This window comes from Pteropus medius, unplaced genomic scaffold, assembly GCF_902729225.1.
Source record: "Pteropus medius unplaced genomic scaffold, Ma_sr-lr_union100, whole genome shotgun sequence".
Classification (NCBI taxonomy): Eukaryota; Metazoa; Chordata; class Mammalia; order Chiroptera; family Pteropodidae; genus Pteropus; species Pteropus medius.
In genome coordinates this window covers 25800089-25824262 of record NW_024347791.1, presented here as the reverse complement: position 1 = coordinate 25824262, position 24174 = coordinate 25800089, and positions in this window count along the sequence as shown.

The window sequence follows — 24174 nt, the reverse complement described above, 5'->3', positions numbered from 1 at the left end:
ACAGGGATCTCAAGGTCTCAGGGCATGCAGAGGTCAGAGGGAATAGCCTGAGTCTTTAGCCAACACAGCCCTGCTTGCAGACCTTCAAGGACTCTGGTAATCAATGTTTTGTACTTGTAACTAATTTAAGAGTCTCTGATTAGGAAACTCCATGGGATATGAAATGCAGGCCCCCAAACTTGATGTTTTATCTTCTCTTGAATAAAATTTTATTCTCTGTCCTGGGGCCCACTCATAAAGCTGATAGAAAACCTGCAGCTTTCTGTGCCCCTCTTTGATTTGTTTTTCAGTCTTTCTTAAATGTACTTGGAGAGTGGTGCAGGATGGGAGGGGTCATACAGAATGATTCAACAGTGTTGTGCTGGAGTAAGCTAGTGAAAGACAGTTGTGTATATCTTTTCTCATCTCCATGTTGGACCTCCTATTGTTTTAAATAGTTCATGATGGTAGCATTTACACCACAGATATCAACAAATATAGCAGATCAAGGTGTGTTTTGTTTGTTCATTTGTTTTGGTTTTTCTGGAGAGGCAGTTTTGGAAATTATTTTCAAGCACATTACTGCCTCAGAATTTCTAAGTCTCAACTATTTTCGTGATCTGTCCCCAGGCTTAGGCTGCCCACCCTCATGTCTTTGTTCTGTTAATCATAGTCACACCATGGTTCACTGGATTTCATCTCTCTGCTTCCTTTCACATCTCCTATAGAGATAACAACAAAAATTCTGACTAACTTTCACACAAATCTAAGGGAAACTTAGTGATACTATCCCTAGCACTCTCACTAAACACACCCATACTCATTCTTATTTAACTGAAATTTCCCTCACCATTACCCTGAGTCTGTCACCTCTCAGAGGGCAAAAGAAAACAAATGAATATTTGCTTGTAGCTTTATTTTTCTTGTTTCTAATCTTTTTTTTTTTTTTTGACTTTCATGTCTGCATTTAATGCAAATGACAGGAGAATAAAATTAATCTCCTTCTTCCCTGTCCCCTGAGCCCTTGTCTTATCTTGCTCTTTCCTTTTCTCTATATTAAACTTTATAGGCTCTCCCTTCTAGACCAGAGGTCATGATCTCCTTCACCTTCCTCTGATTTGGGTTACTCTACATCATATGTCTTGACTTTCTTCATCTCTCCGACATAATCTCAATGTGAAGAATTAACCAATTCTGACCTTAACATATAAAGGTTGGTTTTAAATTTTGGAAAAATGCATGCCATAGCTTCCGGGGTATAAACTTTGAGACTAAGAACAAATCTATGACTCCTTTTACCTAATCATCATTTTCCCTCTCCTTCTCTTAGGTGAGAAATTTTATGATTTAGCCTTAATGCAGATGAGCTAAAGAAAATTATAGTTTACAGGGGAATTAAGAGCACATATATTAAATATTTTGAAAATGTTATCTCTGTTGCAGTTTTATTACTCCTGTTAAAAAGAAGAGAAAAAAGAACATTTTATCTCAACAAAATACCAGAAATATATAAAAATTTTATATAGTTTGACTTTTTAAGGACTAAAAAATTACTTATGTACGTATTTCTATGGTTCTTAACTTTTGAATATAAAAGTATGAAATGAATCCTGAGTGTCCCAGAAATGTCGAAAAAGTAAAATAATGAATATTTAGGTAAAGAATTATCTATTTTACAAGGTAATCTCTTATGTTGTAAAATGTGTTATGCAAAATATTTTATCCACTAAAATGACTAGCAAATACATTGAAAATACTGTTCATCATTGGAATATATTTTTTTAAATAATGTGATTAATATAATGTAAGCCTGAAAAAGGACTAAGTAAGCCTGAAAAAGGACTAAAACCTGAACAACCATTTTTGAGAATCACCTGAAGTCTAGCTGAACAGAAGTCCTACAACTAAGGATATACAGAAGAAGCAACCTCAGACTGGTAGGAGGGGCAGAGATATGAAACAAGCTGGTCCCCACTCTCATGTATGGAAGTTAAAAATAAAGAGGGATATCTCGGCTGTAGAAGTCCCCCCTGAGGAGCGATGGGGTCCCAGCTTCATACCAGGCTTGTTAGCGCAGGATTTCAAGCTGGGGAAAGAAGTCTTTATAACTTCTAGCTGTAAAAACCAGTGGAGATTGTGGCTGAGTGAGACAGAGGGTAGCTAAAGTTCCAGGTGTCCATCTTAAATGGCCCACACATGGACTTAATCACTCGCAGACTCACTTGCTCTGAGCTCCAGCACTAGGGCAGCAGTTCAAAAGGAGCCAGGCACATACAGAGGGGAACTGAATTATCTGGCTTCAGGGCAAGTGCTAGGGGGAACCTTTGTCGCAAACAGAAGTGCTAGCTGAAGTCATTATTCCTTTGTTGAACCCTCCCCACCACCAGTATGCAGACATAGGCAGCCACCATATTTGAATCTCTACCAACCTGGGTAAGACTGTTAGTCCTGCCATTGTGATTCCCTAAGACCCACCCCACCAAACTTGTGGGACCACCCAAACTGCTTCCAGGGGTTTTTCCACATGAATGGCCTGTATTGGCTCATGTAGAAGACTTTTATAGAATATCTTAAAGATTCAAAAACCCCAAACTAACTCCTGAGCTATAGGGTCAGCCCCTGCACAACAACTTCACTGTAGTCATGGCCAATTCTCACATCCAATCAGCCTAAAGGTTAATCCCTCCAATTAGTGTGCAAACAGCAACCAAGGCTCAACTACAACAGGAAGGCATCCACAACCCATACAAGGTACACACCTGGAGCACCTGGTTCAGGTCACTGGGCCCCACAGGACACCTAATATATAAGACCATTCTACCAAAACTGAGAGACATAGTAGATATACCTAATACATAGAAACAAATGCAGGGAGGCAACCAAAATGGGGAGACAAAGAAATATGTCCTAAATAAAAAAACAGAACATAGCTCCAGAAAAAGAACAAAACAAAATGGAGACAAGCAATCTACTAAATGCAAAGTTCAAAACATTGGTTATAAGGATTCTCAGAGAACATAAGGGAAGAATACATGATCTCAGTGAGAACTTCTACAAAGAAACAAAAAACATGAAAATGTAGACAGAAAACATAAAAAAGAACCAGTCAAAAGTGAATAATATAATAACTGAAATAAAGAACACATTAGAGGGAATCAGCAGTAGATTAGATTAAGCAGAGACTCAAATCAGTGATGTAGAAGATAAGGTAGCGGGACAGCAAGAGGAAAAACAATCCAAAAAAATGAGAATACTTTAGGGGGGCTCTGAGATAACATCAAATGTACCAACATTTGCATAATTTGGGTACCAGAAGAAGAAAACAAGAAATTAAAAATCTATTTGAAGAAATAATGATAGAAAACTTCCCTAACCTGGTGAAGAAAGTAGACATAAAAGACCAGAAAGTGCAGAGTCCTAAAATCAAGATGAACCCCAAAAGGCCCACACCAAGACAAATAACAATTAAAATGCCAAAGTTTAAAAGCAAAGAGAGAATCTTAAAAGCAGCAAAAGAAAAGTAGTTACTTACCTATAGGGTAGTTTCCACAGAATGTCAGTTGATTTCTCAACAGAAACTTCTCAAGCCAGAAGAGATTAGCATAAAATATTCCAAGTGAAGAAAAGCAAGAATCTATAACCAAGACTACTCTACAGAGTAAAGCTACCATTTAGAATCGAAGGACAGATAAAGAGCTTCCCAGACAAGAAAAAAACTAAAGAAGTTTATTACTACTATACCTGTATTATAAGAAATGTTAAAGAGACTTTAAGAAGAAAAAAGATAAAAAATATGAATAATAAAATGGCAATAACTACATATCTATCAATAATTACTTTAAATGTAAGTTAATTAAATGCTTCAATCAAAAGACAGGGTAGCTGAATGGGTAAGAAAACGAAACCTTTATGTATGCTACCTTTAAGAGATTTACTTCAGATTGAAAGACACACACAGAGGGAAAGTAAAGGGAGGGAAAAAGATATTTCATGAAAATTGAAATAAACAAACAAAAATCTGAGATAGCAATACTTATAACAGACAAATTAGACTAAAACAAAGGGTATAACAAGAGAGAAAGAAAGATCTAGGAATTCTACTTCTAGGTATTTATGCTAACAAACTCAAAACACTGCTTCAAAGAGACATATGCATCCCTATGTTCATTGCAGTATTATTTACAATAACAAAGGTATGGAGGTAACCTTGTTGTCTACCAAAGGAAGAATGGATAAATAAGAGTGGGTACATATACGCAATGACATGTTATTCAGCCATAAACAAAAACACAAGTTTGCCATCTGCAATAACATGGATGGATCTAGAGGGTATTGTGCAGAGTGGAGCAAGTCAGAAAGAGAAAGACAAATGCCATATGATTTAACTTATATGTGAAATCTAAAGAAAAAATTAATGAATAGACAAAACAGATATTCCAAAAACATTAGAAACAAACTCATAGATACAGAGAACAAACTAATGGTTGTCAAATGGGAGAGTTCTTGGGGAAATTGGTGCAAAGGGAATAGGATTATGAAGTACAAATTGGTAGTTACATAATATTCATGATGATGTAAACTATAGCATAAGAAATATAATCAATAATATTGTAATAACTATGTATGGTATCAGATGGGTTCTAGATTTTTTGGGAGTGATCACATCGTAAATTATATAAATGTCTAATCACTATGTTGTACACCTAAAACTAATATAATATTGTACGTCAACAGTAATTGAAAAATTAGAACAAATTTTTTAAAATAGAAAAAATACAAACATTTGTTCTTTTTTCTTTCTTTAAAAAATTAAAAGACTTATAGATAAAACCTTTCCTTTAACTCATGACTAAAATGTATACATAAAAGGAAAATTGTATTAGTCATATTCTGATTATTACATTTGAAATAACCACAGTTCTCCCACAATACCTCCAACCAGGGTAATCACTGAGAGGAATGTCAGAATACTTTCTTATCCCAATTCAACTTCTGCAATGCCTTCAGAATGATCTTTTTAAATCATCATCTGTTCATGCCATCATGCTGTTGCTTTGTATGGCATTCTAAGTCTCTTTACAATTACTTCAAACCCACATACCTCATTTTTGTCTCTCCCCTTTCTCATCTATGCATCTCATAATTCAAACATAATAATCTAGTTTTTATATCTGATAGTTGCAAGGTTATTAGTTGCCTACTTGAGCTGCATCCCATAAGGCAGAGACCACTAAGATATATTTTAGATATAAATAACTTAGCTTACTTTTATATTATGTGCCTATGTGCCTTTCTATAATGGATTAGTTTAGGAATAAAAGGTGTTCCAAGTAGGGCCAATCAGATGCTTTCTTCCAGAATTTTGAATTGAGATTAATTCAGCCAGTGTTCCAGAATATAGGAAACACAAAACTGAGAACTGTAAAATAAGCAAAATGTAACTGCCTGTGGACCGAAAAATTGAGTTGATCTTCAGAGAAAGATGATGGAGATGTACCAAAAGTATTAGAGACAAGGGATCTTTAAAGCTATCAGAGTTTATCTGTCCCTGATCCCAGAGTCTTCTCCACACTCCTATTTATTTGCTCTTGGGTTTTGAGACACATTCCTAAGTTCTCAAAATAAATCCTTGTTTTGAAGCTAGTTTTAGATTATTTTTTTATTGTTAATTACCCTAAAATATTCACAAATACATATTCTGATGAGTAATTAAGGGTGAAGAAGACATTAACAATTTTGGAAAATATATAAGTTAAACATGTCTCAAGATTATCCCATTAACATCTTTTGAAAGAATTTCACCATAATTTATTTCTAATATGTTTCATGACCATTCCCATTTTCAAATCATCGAATCCAGTCTTTACCACTATATTGATTTGTGTGATGATGTGTGTGTTGATGATTTGCTGTTTTTCTAAGGTAAGTTGTCACTGGAAGTTGATTTCTCATCCTTGGCATGCCACTGTTTTTGCCAAATGAATAACAGAAGTAATGTGCATCGCTTTTCGGATAGAACCTATACACAGCTAGTGGGGCTTTTCTATATTCCATTTTTCCTATCTGCCTGACTGCAAGCAAAGGACTCTCTAGAAATAGGGGCTGGCAGAGCCACAAATTGGAAATGTCACATGGAATACCACCTGCTATACCAGAAGTACATGCATTTGGCTAATACCTGAGAAGTGTACTTCTAAGACATGAAATATAAGATAAATTAAATGTGGTGATTCATTTGTTATTATTAAACTTACTACACTGCAGTCTCCACAGTGACTAGAATGCTGCAAATTCACAATAAACTTTTGTTGATTAAGGGTATGAATTAATTAAACTAAAAACAAATATTTATGTACTTGTCTTAGAGAAGTAAATTATATCAACCCATAGTAGAAGGTATTACTGTTGTCTCTTCTGACCTCCAAGTCATTGTAGGATGATCTTTATTTAAGATTTTTATAGGAGATGTGTGGTGAGAAAGCAGCTATAGAAAAATGTAATTTGAGGGTGAAGAGTAAGTGCCAAATACTTTAGTTTACAGCATTGCTGCAACTGTGCTATTTGAAATTAATAAGTCTTAGTTCAGACCTTTCCCCGTGAAAGTACATTTTATTAGATTTCAACACGTGTCCTCTATCCATGGATTTAAAAAGTAGCTTCTGATATAACAACAACAAAAATAACAACAAAAGTTGATTTTAATTTTTGATGAAAAGGAAATATAGAATCGAAGAACAGAGTCATTTCCTGGTTAGGCTGTCTTATCCTTGATAGTGTGTCATCTAATGAAGATCTGAAGAATTGGCAGTTCTGATTGTAGTTAAAACGGCTTTAAAAATAATGGAGAAAAAAAAAACTAAAGAAATTACTAAGGTAAACTTACATTCTAGATAAATTTTCCTAGGTATGGCATAATTTAGATACCTCAAAATAAATTTTCCTTTCTTCTAAATTTAAAATATAATTTTAAAAATAGAAAACTCTTTTTAAGTATTTTTCCCCATTTAACTTTAAGGAACTTTTTACATCTTACTTGAACTTGAAACATTTCAAGACATGTTTGACTATGCAGATTAGCATTTCATATTAAATGATATATGATGACAATATAAATATATAAATGAAAAAATATATAAAATATTCCTAAAACTTTTCTAGAAAAATTTACTCATTCTTAAATGAATCTCCCTAATTATTTTAATCAGTATTTCAATACAATTGTTTACTTACTCCTTTATGACATTTTATTACATTTCAATTAATTAAGGTTGGAATTGTAAAAACACATTATTATACTTTTGTATTGAATTTAGGGTTTTAACTTTTTTTCTCAAGAGTAAATTGGAATAGGAGATAATCTTAATCATTTATGAAATCAAATACAACTAAAGCAGAAAGAAAATTTGTGTATCTTATTTAAACCTTTTAAATATCTGTGGCCATGAGAAGAAATATAGGTTCCTTATGTAGAGTTCAAAAATAAAACTGGCAGCAAAATATAGTCTAGGGGAGAGAAATAACAATATCTACCAAATAAATAAAAAGCCAGCATCTACCAAGTCCATCAATTAGATCTTGACAAATGATTTAATGATTAAATAAGATAAATTTATACTTTTTTTGAAAAGAGAAACAACCAAATCAAGAAAATGGTTGGGTAAAATTATTTTTAGTTGTATACGTAGTACAAGGTATATATGGTTATGGCAGAACTATTTTTCCATGTATTTTTTTTTTAATCTTTATCACATATTGGGAACTGATGACCGTGTCATTCATTATTCCTCCTCATCAAATTATAAATTCTTACATGCATCTTACTCTTGGCTTGGAAAAATAAAATTGAACTAAACAGAAGAAAAGACTGGACTTACATGTTTACCCTCTTTGATTTGGGTCTTGACATAGCAGCCATTAATAAGTACTTTAGAAAGAGTAAGAAATAGAATAGTGAATATTGAGATTTATCACATTAACTCTGTCATGGACTTTCTTTGTGACCAAAGTCAAGACATGTAATCCTTCTGATTCTCAGGTTTTTCATTTTAAATGGAGATAAGTGTTCTATCAGATCTTAAGGGTTGTTATAAAACTAAAAGGTGATAATATCATATAAAAGCATTTTTAAAATTTATTTATTTTAATTAGTTTTAAGTATACAGTACATTGGTTAGACATTTATGGAATTTATAAAACAATCCCCCTAATTGCTCCTTCTCTTCTCTGATTTTCCACCTAGCCAATATATTAATGTTAACTGCATTCCCTATGCTGTACTCTTCATCCCCATGACCATCTATCAACTACTAATTTATACTACTTTAACCCTTCATCCCATTCCCCCAGCCCCCCAAACCCTTTCCCCTTTTCCATAACCAAACTGTCCACTATATTTGTGAGTCTGTTTCGATTAGTTTGTTCTTTTTGTTTCTTAGATTCCACATATAAATGAGATCACATGGTATTTATCTTTCTCTGTCTGACTTACTTCACTCAGCATAAGAACCTCTAGGTCCATTCATGTTGTTGCAAATGGTAGGATTTCATTTTTTTTTTTTTAACGTATAAGTAATATTCCATTGTATATATGAACCATACCTTCTTTATCCAATCATCTGCTGATGGGTATTCAGGTTGCTTCCATATCTTGGCTATTATAAATTGTGTTGCCATGAATATCAGGGTGCACAGATCTTTACGAATTATTGTTTTGATTTTCTTTTGTTAAATACCCAGAAGTGCAATTGCTGGATCAAAAGGTATATCCATTTTTAATTTTTTGAGAAACCTCCCTACTGTTTTCCAGAGCAGCTGTACCAATTTGCAATCCCATCAACAATGTATAAGGGTTTCCTTTTCTCTACATCATCACCAACACTTGTTGTTCTTTGATTTATTGATGATAGTCATTCTGACAGATGTCAAGTGATATCTCCTTATGGTTTTAATTTGCATTTCTCTGATGATTAATGACCTTGAGCATCTTTTCATATGGCTGTTAGTCATCTGTATTTCCTCTTTGAAGGAGTATCTATTTAGGACTTCTACCCATTTTTAAATTAGATTATTCATTTTTTTGCTGTTGAGTTGTATGAGTTCTTTATATTTTTTGGATATTAACCTCTTATCAGTTGTATCATTAGCGAATATCTTCTCCCAATCGCTCAGTTGTCTTTTTGTTTTGTTGAAGGTTTGCTGTACAAAACTTTTTAGTTTGATGTAATCTCATTTGTTTATTTTTTTCTTTTATTTCTCTTCCTGGGGAGATATATCTGAAAAGAAATTCCTGTTAATAATATCAGACAGTTTACTACCTATGTATTCTTCCAGAAGTTTTATAGTTTCGGGTCTTACGTTTAAGTATTTAATCCATTTTGAGTCTATTCTTGTATAGAGTATAAGAAGGTGGTCCAGTTTCTTTTTTTTGCATATATCTGTCCTGTTTTCCCAATACCATTTATTGAAGAGACTGTCTTTATCCCATTATATATTCTTACCTCTTTCACCATATATTAAGTGAGCGTATAGGCATGGATTTATTTCTGGGCTCTTTATTCTGTTCCATTGATCAATGTATCTGTTTTTATGCCAATACCCTGCTGTTTTGATTACAATAGACTTATAGTATAGTTTGATATCAGGTAGTGTGCTACCTCAAACTTTGTTCTTTCTCAAGATTGCTGTGGCTATTCAGGGTCTTTTATAGTTCTAGAAATTTTAGGATTATTTGTTCTAGCTCTCTGAAAAATGTCAATGGTATTTAGATAGGGATTGCATTGAATCTATAAATTGCTTTGAGTAGTATAGTCATTTTAACGATGTTGACTCTTCCTACCCATGAGCACAGTATGTGCTTCCATTTATTTGTATCTTCTTCAATTTCTTTTTTCAATGACATAATTTTCTGAGAACAGGTCTTTTACCACCCCAGTTAATTTGATTCCCAAGTATTTTACAGTTTTCGATGCAATTATAAATGGGATTGTTTTCTTAATTTCTCTTTCCAAAAGTTCATCATCATTGTATAAAAATGCCACTGACTTCTGGATATTTATTTTGTAACCTACTACTTGACTGAATTCATTGATCAGTTCTACCAGTTTTTTTGGTAGAATCTTTAGGGTTCTCTATATATAGCATCATGCCATTGGCAAATAACAAGAATTTTACTTCTTCCTTTCAAATTTAAGTACTTTCTATTTCTCTTTCTTGTCTTAATTTTTGTGGCTAAGACTTCCAATACAATGTTGAAGAAAAGTGGTGAAAGTAGACATCCTTGTCTTATTTTAGATCTTAAGGAAAACGCTTTTAGCCTTTCCCCACTGAGTATGATGTTAGCTGTAGGTTTGTCATATATGGCCTTTATCATGTTGAGGTGTGTTCCCTCTATTCCCACTTTGCTGAGAGTTTTTATCACAAATGTATGCTGGATTTTGTCGAATGCTTTTTTCTGATTATATTGGTATGATCATATGGTTTTTATCTTTCAATTCGTTAACGTGGTGTATCACATTAATTGATTTGCAGATATTGTACCAACCTTGCATACCAGAAATAGATCCAATTTGATCATGGTGTATGATATTTTTAATGTATTGCTGAATTCGGTATGCTAGTATTTTGTTGAGGATTTTTGCATCAATGTTCATAAGAGATATGGGCCTATAGCTTCTTTTTTTGTAATGTCTTTAGTTTTGGAATCAAGGTAATGGTGGCCTTACCAAAAGAGTTAGGGAGCCTTCCCTCTTCTTGAATTTTTTGGAATAGTTTGAGAAGAATAGGTATTAATTCTTCTTTGAATGTTTGGTAAAATTCATCTATGAAGCCATCTGGTCAAGGGCTTTTGTTTTGGGGAGGTTTTTGATTACTGGTTCTATTTCATTGGTGATAATTGGTCGGTTCAGATTTTCTGTTTCTTCTTGACTCAGTCTTAGGAGATGTATGTTTCTAGGAATGTGTCCATTTCTTCCAGATTGTCCAATTTGTTGGCATATAATTGCTCATAGTATTTCCTTATGATCCTTTGTATTTCTATGGAATCTGTAGTTATTTCTCCTCTTTCGTTTCTAATTTTATTTATTTGAGTCCTCTGTTTTCCTTAGTGTGTCTGGCTAAGGGTCTGTCGATTTTGTTTATCCTTTCAAAGAACCAGTTCTTGGTTTCATTAATCTTTTTTATTGTTTTTCTAGACTCTATTTCTGCTGTGATCTTTATTATTTCCTTCCTTCTATTCACTTTGGGCTTTGTTTGCTATTCTTTTTCTAATTATTTTAAATGTAAGGTTAGATTGTTTATCTGAGCTTTTTCTTGTTTCTTGAGGTAGGCATGTATTGCTATGATTTTCTCTCTTAGAATTGTTTTTGCTGTGTCCCATAGATTTTGAGTCATTGTGTTTTCATTTTCATTTGTCTCTGGGTATCTTTAGATTTCTTCCTTGATCTCATTAATAACCCTTTCATTGTTGAGTAACATGTTACTTAGTTTCCAGTTGTTTGTGTATTTTCCAGTTTTTTCTTGTAGTTAATTTCTAGTTTCATACCATTGCGATCAGAAAAGACGATTGATATGATTTGAATCTTCTTAAATTAATTGAGACTTGTTTTGTGGCCTAACGTGTATCCTGGATAATGTTCCATGTGTACTTGAGAAGAATATACATTGTGCTTTGGGAGAAATGCTATGAAAATATCTATTAAATCCATCTAGTCTAGTGTATCTTTTAAGCTCATTGTTTCCTTGTTGATTCTTTGCCTGAAAGATCTGTCCATTGGTGTCAATGGGGTGTTAAAGTCTCCTATTATGAGTGTATTAATGTTGATCTCTTTTTTTATGTTAGTCAATAATTGCTACATGTGTGTAGGTGCTCCTATGTTGGATGTGTATAAATTTACTAGGGTTATGTCCTCTTGATTTATCTATCCCTTTATCATTATGCAATGTCTTTTTTTTTTTTTTTTTTGTCTCTTTTTATAGCCTTTGTTTTCTAGTCTATTTTATCTGATACAAGTATTGCTACCCTGGCTTTTTTTAATTTCCATTTGTGTGAAATATCTTTTTCCATCCTTTTACTTTCAGTCTGTGAGTGTCATTTGATCTGAAGTGGGTCTCTTGTAGACAGCATATGCATGAGTCTTGTTTTCTTATCCATTCAGCTACCCTGTCATTTGATTGGAGTATTTAATCTGTTTACATTTAAGTGATTACTGATAGGCACATAGTTACTGACATTTTATTATTCGTATTTGTTGTTTTTATTTTCTTTTTTACACTTTCTCTTTTTACAGAAGTCCCTTTAACATTTCTTGTAATATTGGCTTGGTGATAAATTCCTTAAGCTTTTTCCTATCTGGAAGCTCTTTATCTTTCCTTCCATTTTAATTGAAAGCCTTGCTGGATAAAATATCTGTGGTCATAGATTCTTGTTTTTTGTAACTTTGAATATTTCTTGCCAGTTTCTTCTAGCCTGCAGAGTTTTCACTGAAAAATCAGTAGACAATCTTATGGGGATACCCTTGTAAGTGACTAGCTGCCTTTCTCTTGCTGCTTTTAAGATTTCCTCCTTGTCTTTGACCTTCGGCATTTTAATTATGATGTGTCTTGGTGTGGGTCTGTTGGAATTCCTCTTATTTGGGATTTTTTGTGCTTCCTGAATTTGTATATATAATTCCTTTGCTAGGTTAGGGAAGTTTTCTCTCATTATTTCTTCAAATAGATTCTCAATCCCTTGCTCTCTCTTGTCCTTCAGATACTCCTATGATCTGGATATTGTTATACCTCATATTGTCTCAGAGGTCTCTTAAATGATCCTCATTTTTCTTTTTTCTTTTTGTTGTTCTGATTGAGTGTATTCTGCTACTTTGTCTTCCAGTTCACTGATTAGATCTTCTGCTTCATCCACTCTACTGTTAAATCCTTCTATTGTATCTTCATTTCAATTATTGTATTCTTCATTTCTGTCTGGTTCTTTTTTATGGTTTCTATGTCCTTTTTTATGCTTACTATCTTTCTGTTGAGGTTCTCATTGTGCTCATCCATTCTCCTCATAAGTTCGTTGAACATTCTTATAACCATTATTTTGAACTCTGTCTCTGGTAGATTGCTTGCCTCCATTTCATTTAGTTTATTTTCTGGAGTTTTCTCCTGTTGTTTCATTGGTGGCATATTTCTTTGTTTTCTCATTTTATTAGCCTCTCTGTGTTCATTACTATGTGTCAAGAATATTTGTTTTGTCTCTCAGCCTTGGCCAGCTGGCCTAATGTGGAAGGTATCTTGTGTGGCCCAAGATACTCTCCTTGATCCCCTGTGCCGGGCGCTCTGAACATGATCTTTGTGTGGGTAGTGTGTGATCTTCTGTTGTTGCCAAGCCTTTATTGTTGTTAGTACATCAGTAGATGGGATTAATTCTAATTGTGAGAATTGGCTGTAACCACAGGGTAAAAGTTGCTATGTGGGACCTAACCCCACTGAGTGGAATTTGCCCTAGCAGGCTTGTGTACTTGTTGCAACCACTCTTTGTGTGTACCACTAGTGGGGCTAGTCAGGAGTTGCTCTGTTGTGGTCTGGTGCCAACCTCCAGATGTGCTGGTTTTGTAGCCCCTTGGAAGGGAGTCCCTATAGGCCAAGGTCAGCCGCTGCTTTTGATTGATTGCTCAGTGCTACCCAGTGGGAACTACAAAGTGATCTGAAGATGGTTGTTGCCTATGTTGGATCAATAGGTAAGCGGAAGAGACAATGCTATAGGCAGCAGTCTGGTTATCCTCTATCCCTGAACTAGGGCAATTTAGCAGAGGGAATAGTGCTCCTCAAGGCCTGACACAGTCTGTCAGTTGCCCATAAGTCTCTGAAACTGGAAGAACCTCTGGGTAATATGCATGTTGGGTGGTGGAGGGACCCTGGGAGTCTCCTGGATCTATTGAGTAAATTTCCTCTGCCACTGCAGTGTCAGTTTACATGCCAGCTGTTGCCCACCTTGGGCCTGAATGCGCTACCCCAAGGCAGGGGCAGCTGCCTATCAACGTGCAGTGGACACTTTGTGTATTGAATGGGGAGGAGCTCAGGGAGTCAAGAGCCATTAGGCCAATAGCCTGTTTTCTGCAATTTCTGTGTCTGTACTTTTCCATAGTAGTCACAGATCACATGGAGACAAGCTGCTGTCTGGGCAATCCTACAAACCCCTGCGCTCCCCTCAAGAGATACTGCAGCTCGTGCAGGCATCAGTGGCCTGCTCACAACTGTTTTTCCTGAAATGCGCTCACTGCTCTGACCAAGATCTGTTGCCTGCACAGACTGCACAACCCCAGAGCCAAGCAGGGCACGGGAGGCTGCCTGTCAGTGGGCTGTAGGCACTTTGTGGCTTGAGTGAAGCAGGATCTCAGGGAGACAAGAGCCAATATAGCCTCAGTTTTGTTACAACTTCTGTGCCTGGGCATTCCAGCTGTCGTTACTGATCACAGTGAGACCAACTGCTGTCTGGGGCGGTCCCACAGACCCCTGCGCTTCCTGGATGCAATATTGCAACTCTTGCAGGCAGCAGAGGTCTGCCTGCCACTGATTTCTATGCAGTCCCCTCCCTGTGCTAACCAAAGTTAGCCTGTGTGGATTGGGAGACCTGGGGTGGGGTGGCGGGGGTGGGGGGTGGAGGGATGGGCAGAGCTGTGCAGTTCACTGTCAATGGGCTGCCTGGGGCAACATGTGGGTAGTGTGGAGCAAGGTCTTAGGGAGACAATGGCAGTCAGATCAATACAGCCTCAATCTTGCTGCAACTTTGGTAACCATTCATATGTTCTCACAGAAGTTCCAGATCACTGCAAGATCAGCTACTGTCTGAGACTGACCCACAGATCCCTGAGATACACCCAAGTTCATGTTGGCAGCAGTGATCTGCCTGACCTTATCTCAGAACTGCACGCTTGGCCCTGAATCAGTGCAGGGCATGGCAGCTATCCCGCAACAAAAGCCCTAGCTGTGTGGTGGGGAGGGAGGGGGAGCTAATCTCAGGCCTGCAGCTTCCTAATGGCCCTATGGGAGGGGTCTGCACAGTCAAGTTGGCGTGGTCTGTAGATTGCCTGGTAAGGGGGCCAGACTAAGGCACAATGGTGGCTGCCCTTCCAGCCTTCTTTCTGGTGCCAGATAATGCAAACTTTCCTAATATGAGTCTCGCGCAAGCCTCTGACCCACCGCCGGTGTCCTGGGTGTCTACAGGTCAGAAAGCCTGAGTGTGAGTACTTCAAAGGGGCATATAGAGTTTCAGTCTCCTTCTGTCTCACCCAGATGGCCGGAATCCCCTCTGGCTTTTATAGTCAGAGTTATTGGAATTTCCTCTTCTCTGGGCTGGGCCCCTGTGCTAGAGAGCCCCTAAATGAAGCCAGGATGCCCCTCTCCTTCAAGAGAACATCCGTAGCCCCACCCTCCCTCCTGGTTATCCTCCACCACCCGTAGGTGAGAGTCCAACCTGATTCTCAACTCTCTCACTCCTACCACTTCGATGTAGCTCTTTTATATTATCAGATGTAGGTGTTATCATCACCTGGACTTCAGGTGATTCTCCGAGTTGATTATTTTATTATTTGATTGTAATTTCAATGCAGAGGGAGGAGGCGAACCCTGCTTTTACTTAGTCCACCATCTTCCTCCTCTCCATATTAAAGTATTTTGAACGTAAATATTTTTTACCCATTATGCTTTAAAGTTTGAAGTAGATATCCTTTTTATTTCTTTTCCCTCATGAAAATTCCTCAGGAGTCTAGAAAAAGAAGAAAAACAGAGCGAGGGGCTCATTGCCCTCCATAAAAAAATCACCTATTCACCAGAAGAGGGGAAAATACATCCTGAAACACAACGTGCTGAAAAGCTCTTTTTAAAAGCTCTGTTTAGATACCATCTGGTCTCTACATGCTTCATAAAACAGGGAGAGGGTGATAGGGTTTGGCATGTTGACAACTCTCTTCCCAGTGAAGGAATGTTTGCCATAATACCTGCTAATGGATGATAAGTAAATGCAGAACGATGAACAGCAAATGCGACCCAGTCCATTAAGCAAAACCACCTAAATAGAAATGGCTACAGGATGAGTAGCATATCAAGGACTAAGCATGTTTATGATCACCAGCATGTAGACAACATCCCACAGACGTACTAATAAGGTCTAGAATGATAGACTCAAAGAAAAACAGCACTACTGTAAGAATGAACAGATTGCTGGGCTGAGCTACCATAGGGAGAGCCAAAAGTGTAATGCCAAAAATTCTTGGAACAGTCAAAAATATTGTACAACCTGAGTTAACACAGAGATGATGCCAATATGCCCAAGTGTACTTTTTGGGACTAGCATGCCATTTTGGTTAGTAAAAATAAAAAAAAAAAAATAGGTAAAATAATTGTCCTGAGAAATCATGTTACCTTAATCTTCTTTTTAAGGAGGTATACTCTGTAGGGGAATATATCCTATATGTAACCAGCCAGTATTGGCATTCATCTCACTACTCTAAACTTTCTAATGACCATATTATGACAAGATTATCAGAATGCTTTCTGTTTTGTATATACTTTTCTCATCTCATTTTGTTACTACTTGTCAGTGCCTTTACAAAATAAAATTTCATCCTTTAATGACATAGAATTCTGGATTGTTGGATCCCTTAATCTTTACAGAAAATATTCTGTCTTTCTCCTCACTGTCATACCCAGGGATAAACATATATGTATGTACATACATACATACACACATGCACAGTATACCTCAGGACAATCTAGGGAAAAAAAGTCTCCCCCCGCCACCCCCGAGATTATGAACTTTCCAGAGAAGGGTGGTTAGTTTCTAAGACATAAGTAGTAAAACTATTCAATGCTCAAAGACAGTACTTTTCCTTGATTTGTTCTGTAATTATGTGCAACTAAAGGTATATAATGAGAATTGGAACACTTGGTTGAATATCCAGATTCAACATTCAGGACAAGATGTAGGAGAAGGAAGGATGATGTAGTAATAATAAATATTTTTATTAAAGCAAAGAAAACACATAGCAAAAATTTACAAGTAGAAAGAAATGCAGTGATTTATACTTTTTTTTTTTTTTTGAGAATGTGCTAGTGAACAAAAGAATATAAATAATGAGAGAGCTGAAATGGCAGACAGCTACCTCATTAGACCTGGGTAAGAGTTTTCTCTAACAAGGATAACAAGTTATTTCTTCACTGGATTGGAGAGGGCAAGGAGAAGAAAAATATCTAAGTTTACTGTGATTTTAAAAACTTGATGGATATTTGCAGTCTATTAAATGGTTTTGAAATTTTACTAAAATTTTACTAATTTTACTCATTTTTTGTCTCTACTCCACTGACTTTCCCTCCCCTCTTCTTTGTTTTTAACTCTACAGATACTCACCCAAGGACAAATTAGGTGCAAATTCTGCTTAGATCAAAAAGGACACTCTGAATGCTCTATACTCAGAAAAGGGTAGGTTGTGCTGCAATGACAATCTCCAAAACTAAGTGGCTCAACACTTCTAGTGTTTATTTCTTATTTACAAAAAGTTGGCTACAGTTCTGGATAACTTCAGAACAGGAGTTCCCATGTGGCATTTCAATGATTCAAGTTGCTTCCACCTTTTGGACCCACTATCTCAATAATTTCTCTTTTCCATAATTATCAGAGCAGGAGAAGAGACTAGAAAATTGTTTATGAGTTCCTCACTGTCTTAGCCAAGAAGTGAGAAACAGCATATCTGCACTCATTACACAGCCCAGAATTACTCATAAGGCTTTGTTCATCTACTAGGGGCTGAGAAGTGCTGTCTTTTCTATGTATAGTTGGGCAGGAGAACCAGATACTGGAGAAACTTCAAAATGGATATCACACAATACTTGCATTTCTAAGACTGTAAGGTTGTTTCATAAAATAAAATTTATGACCTCAAAGGAGATTTGAGCAAATATAAAGTAAATTAAAGGGCTTGGCTATTTTTCTATAACTTGAAGGACCCAGGGAAAACCACAAATTTGTTTTAAGGGCAATTTGGTAAAACTCACAAATGATGACCAGAAACTATAGACTGAAAATGTGCTTTTTATATGCAGCGGAGGCTAAAAAAAAAATGACAAAAACATAGGAAGTCAACTCAAAAATGATCGCTTCTTCAAGTCTTATTTACCAAATCTCTAAGAACAATCCCTGGTCTCCTCTTACAAATTTTCTATCTGCTTTTCTAAATGTTACCCGGACAGGGCAGGAATTCTGTATAATTTCTAAAATGTCTTCTGTGCAGTTTATCTCTTGCTTGCTTTCATTCCAAAATCGATTAGGTAATATTATACATAAAATCATTTTATTGTTTTCTTTGGGCTATATGTAACTAATGATGTCATTATTTCTCTTTATATCAACTTAAAATATGTTTTTACATTGTAATTTGTCTATATCTTATATAGACAAATCAGAAAATACAAACCATTAGTTATTAGCTACATTCTTAATTCTTATACTTCATGCATATGTAATGCAAAAAACATATTTATTGAAATCATGGCGTTCTTGAACAGTTAATGTGCTAACATAAAAGTAGAATGCCACAAATTTAAGTGACTATTCCAAAATTAAGCACTGTATCATTTAAGTTATTACAGATGAACTGATTATAACATAAAGATGACAAAAATAATATATTAATATAATTTTTGAAAGATTGCTATAAAAAGAAATTATTTCATAGTCAAAGTTATAAAAAATTTAATGAAAGTATTTAGTTCATTAACATGAAAATATTTAGTTTATAAAATAAAAATGGAAGTGATGATTATACACTTGAGTTAAGGGACTCTAGTAAAGGGACTCTACCAGAACTTATATTATGTAACAGGTCATCCTATCCTTGCACTCTTTTCTGTCTTAATGGTCTTGAAAATGCAAACAGTCTTCATTTTCTTTCCTTCTAATTCACTTTCAACACTCTCCAATCATTTTATTGAAACTTTTCTGACAACTGTCACTGGATATTTTTCAGTCTTACAATGATCTCATTCATGCATTTCACAGTATTGATTTTTTCTTTTCTTACTTCTGGAAAATTATTCCCTTTTCTTCTGTAATACGGCATTTTCCTGGTTCTTCTCCCAATCCTTTTGTTCTTTTTTTTCTTGGTTTTCTTTGTGAACTTCTTTCTTCACTCTCCCATGACTAATTTATGTTCACTGAGTTTTTGTTTGCTTTTTAATCTATTGTTATCATCTATGTGATCTTATTTACTGTCATATTTTTAACCAAGACCATATGCTAGTAACATCCGTATCTATATTTCTAACACTAATATGGTATCTGTATTTCATATTTTTGTATAAAACTGACTGATGGACATACATTTCTGGATGTTCTCTGATACCTCTTGTTCAACAAGTTTACTTAATCTTAATTAACCTCCAGAATTATGCATCCTGAATTATGCAAGATATACAAGTCATCCTGGATAACTGTTTCTTATTGTTTACATCAATGAATTTCCAAGACCTTATAATTTTACTTCTAAACATTTCTCAATCCAATATTTTTTCTCTATCTAAAGTAGGAAGACCCTATTTCTGGTCTTCAACATTATCTTACTTAGATTAATTACTCCAATACCTCCTCACTAAACTCTCTAACTCCTGGATTCCTCCTCTCGAATATATCTCTGATTATTCTATTACCTCTCTCTGGAGTATCCTTTTCCTGATAATTTCCCACTTGTTTTCATTAATGAGTACTCTTCCATTGGACTTAGCCCAAGTATCATTCTCTGACAAGGAAACCATCCTGAATTCTCTTTGTGTGCTCACAGAAAATCCTATGCATATCAGCTCTACTTCTTTATTCATTCTTTCAGCTTTCATGAGGCTTATCTTCTTGTATTTATTTTCTTTGTATATCTCTCCTTTTCAGTGGATTGTTAGCTCCTTGAGGGTAGGAATCCTTGGTGTACTAGTGCTCATTTTTAGTTCAGGAATTCGTGAAGTGCTAGTTGAACCAAACTACCCTTCAGTTGCCAGCTCGCCTATTTGAGCTTTACCTCACTGCCTCCTTACAAACGAGACTTTTACCTTCTGCTCTTTCTTCTAGGGGACTTCATTGACAATGTTTTCACTTGTGATTAAAGGGGAAAAATGCACTAGAGCTTCATAGAAACTAGACATTTACCTGGTTTCAATCAATTTCGGTTAGTCCATAAGTAAAAATGAAGCTGGTAGGTGGGAAATGCTGCAGAATAAGAATGAGAAAGATCAGGCTGGCTAGAGAATAGTACAATAGAGTAGTGAATGAATTAGAATTAAGTGCATTCTTATTTATGGAAGAGAATGTGGGTAGGCCCAAGTACATGATCTTTAATTTTATAATGTATTTCTCTACACGTGCAAATTACTTTGATGATAGACTTGATAGATTTTTTTTCTAACTATAAAATTTTACCCTCATCCTAAAAGTGAAGAATCTTTAAAAATCTTGCCTCTATGTTAACCGTAGTTTCTACTATGTCTGTTTTCTGGATCCTTTCATAGCCATTTGCAACAGCCAGTTTTCATTTTTCTGTACAAAGACCTGAAAATACATGAGATACAGTAACAGAAAAAATATATTTTTTCTTTGAGGTATTATTCACTCCTCTTGACCGTTTGTCTAAGTCCCTGCCTGTCTATTTTCACTCAAGTAACTGCCGATAGCACTTTTTTCTTTTAAAATAGTAATTGAAGAGAGCTGTTTCTTTTATAAGCATCTTAGTTACTGATTTATTAAGGTGATAATTTTTTCCACATTCAATACCAACACTAGGTTAATATATTACTTCTTTACAAATCAACTATAGTCAACTACCTATTTGAATATTTATTATAACAAAAAATGTATGCTTCAAGATTGGACAATAAATTATTCAAGACAATACAATTTTATTTACAACATATTGATAAACATATTGAGGCATTTAGTATTTCCTCTGTAAGTATGAGAATTTATATCTTCCACGAAGTTCAAAACTGATCTAAAGCATACAACAACATATTTCGTGGGACTTTGACCAAGAAGAGAAAGGAAAATATTTTCTTAGAAAAATAGTTTGCTTGAGAGTAATAGGAAATATTTACAAGATGACATCTTTCTCATGGAAATCTAAGAATAATATTTAGAAATATTCCACATGAGTTTCTTCTAGCTCTCATACTCAAATAATATTAGCACTGCTCAGACAACACAATTCTACATGTGTAAGTTTTATTTTATGAAGGAGACTAACAGATGGAGCTACCACTCTGTTCTAACAGAGATTTTCTTAACTTCACAAGAGGTAGCCAGAAAATGCAGACTGGAAAGATGCCTTTCTATATACCCACGCAGTAGTTGTAAAATGTCAAAGGAAAAAAAAAAGCACCTCAAAAAATGTTAACTTATTCAAGCCTCATTTAGCAAACAACTAGCATCATTTTGTTGCTCTCCTCTCTGACTTTCATTATACTCATTTATAAATATTACCTGCATGGGCCAGAGACTAAACAAAGTATCTTTTTTACAGACTCTTGTTTTTGTTTTTCACTCCAACGTTGATAAGCTAATACTCTAAATAAGAGTCTATTATTTTTTTCATTCAACTTGATGTAAGAGGTTATCTGTTTAATGGTTTTAATTTTATTTTTAAATTTTTATTAAAATTATTTGTATGAATTTTTTAAGTACAAATTTAAAAATATAAACTTTAAGTTAATTACTATGTTTTTATACTTTGTGAGCCTACAGTACAATAAACTTTGTTACTGAAATCATGCCATACTTGGGAATTCATGTACATAAAGAAAATTATAGAGTTAAGTATTGATAAGTAACTATTTCAAGTGGAACAGTGTATCATTTAAATCACTATATGTGATATATGTGTGATATATATGTGATATACATATATACACATATATACATATATATATACATATAGTGATATATATATATATCAACAACTTTAAAAAATGAAAATGAAGATTTCCCTTAAAAATATTGAAATTATTTTGAACATTTCATTTCCTTAATGAAATGAAATGTTCAAAATAAAAATAAAATAGATAAAAAGTAAGATAAAATTAGATAAAAGGAAGAGTTAATGGCATAAACTCACTGTATTACTTAAGGAATGACTACAAGTAACAATTTAAATCATAGCAGTGCTTTAATAATAAAACTTTCTTTCTGTCTCAATAAGTAACATTCTAAGATAAGCTTTAAGGCTGGTAAGTCAGCTCTAATCTCTCAAAGAGTCAGTCTCCTTCCAGATCAAGTTACCTTATTCCTAAGATTAGGCCCTTATTCTTATGACCCAAGATGATACTTTCTGAACTCTTTGAAGCAAGAAAGAATAAGAAGAAAAATTATCATGGTTATTTGCAGCTTCCTTTTAAACAAGTTTTCTTAGCTACCACGTAAAACTTCTCTTTTGATCCCATTAGCTAGAAATTAGTCGGCCTGATTTAGAGGCAAAGAGAGACTGAGAAATGTTGCCCTTACACTTCGTGTCCATGAGCTCAGAGATAAGCCAGAGTTTCTACCAAGAGGGGAAAAAAAAAGAACAGATGTTGGATATAACTTTAAAATTTATACTAATAGAATCTGCCATCAGGCAGTTTTTAATATTTTATATCTTAGAAACTAGTAAGCTAATAAAAATTTTAATCCAAATTACAATTAAATTTATTTCATTAAGTTAAAAAAATTTTTGAAGTGCATAATTATATACTATGAGGCAAATACTATACTGTTTATTTGGGAAAATTATTTCCAAATAATTTATAGAGAAAACTTTCATGAATAATCAGATTGGATGTTGATTGACAATGCTATCATCATTACAACATCTTGGGAAAGGCATCCTTGGGGAACATAAGAATTATACCAGCTTGTGCCCTACTTTCATAGAGTTAAAGGTGCTGCAGGAGAATAATCCCTTATGTTTCATAGGGTTTCGTGGAGCTGGATGAAAGAAAAACTTTCTCATAGTCATTGGGAGATATCTCTGCTTCATTTACCATGAGTTGTGTATTATGTGAGTTTCTGTTCATTTTTGTGCTATCAGTGACAGTTTTGCTCAAGTGAAAAATAAGGATTTTCATTAAATTCACAATAATAGCACCCTCCATTTTTCATGATTAAATTCGTTGTACCTTTACAGCCATCATTCAGGAACTGTTTATATTCATTTTACAGAGAGAAATTTGAGACTCAGATATGTTAAATTGTCTAAGTAATACATTGTAAGACCTAGCTTGAAATCATGAATTGATGGACTCCAATGATGTTTTTTGACAGATTATTGCTTTCAGAAGACATGAGATTCTTTTACACTTTCTGTAGGCCTCATCTCCGTTAAAGCCAGAGTGAAACTCCAAGGAGTATTTTAACAACTTGTTTTATCTAACTCCATGCTTGTGTAATAAAATTTTTGAAATATATTAATGTGTTTTATTATTCACATTTTTAACAGATTTATTGAGATATAATTGATATACAAAGAACTGCACGTTTAATGTATACAATTTGATGAATTTAGACATATGTGAACAGCCATGATATGTTACCACAATCAAAATAATAGACATATTCAACACCTACCTCTCAAAGTTTTTTGTGTTCTTTTTTATTTTGTGTGTGTGGTGGTGGTGGTAAAAACATTTAACCTAATATCTAGTCTCTTAAATTTTGAAGTGCTTAATACCATATTATTAGCTCTAGGCACTAAGTTGTACTGCACATCTCTGGAACTTATTTATCTAGCAAAACAGAAACTTTATACTTAATAAACAGCTCCCCATTTTTCCCCTATCTGTTCCCTGAGAACCACTCTTGTATTTTCTGCTTCTATGAATTTGACTATTTTAGATATCTCATATAAATGAAATCATGCAGACTTGTCCTTCTGTGACTGGCTTATTCATTTACCATAATGTCCTCCAGGTTCAGCCATGTCTTCACATCTGAAAGGATTTCCTTCTTTTCAAAGACTGAATATTATTACATTATATGCCATATTTTCTTATAAATTCATACATTAATGGACACTTGGGTTGTTTCTATATCTATATGTGACAGTAAATTAAATAACCTAGAAGAAATGGATAAATTCTTAGGCACATATAATCTACCAAGACTAAATCAGGAAGAAATATAAATTTCTGAACAGACCAATTATGAGTAAGAAG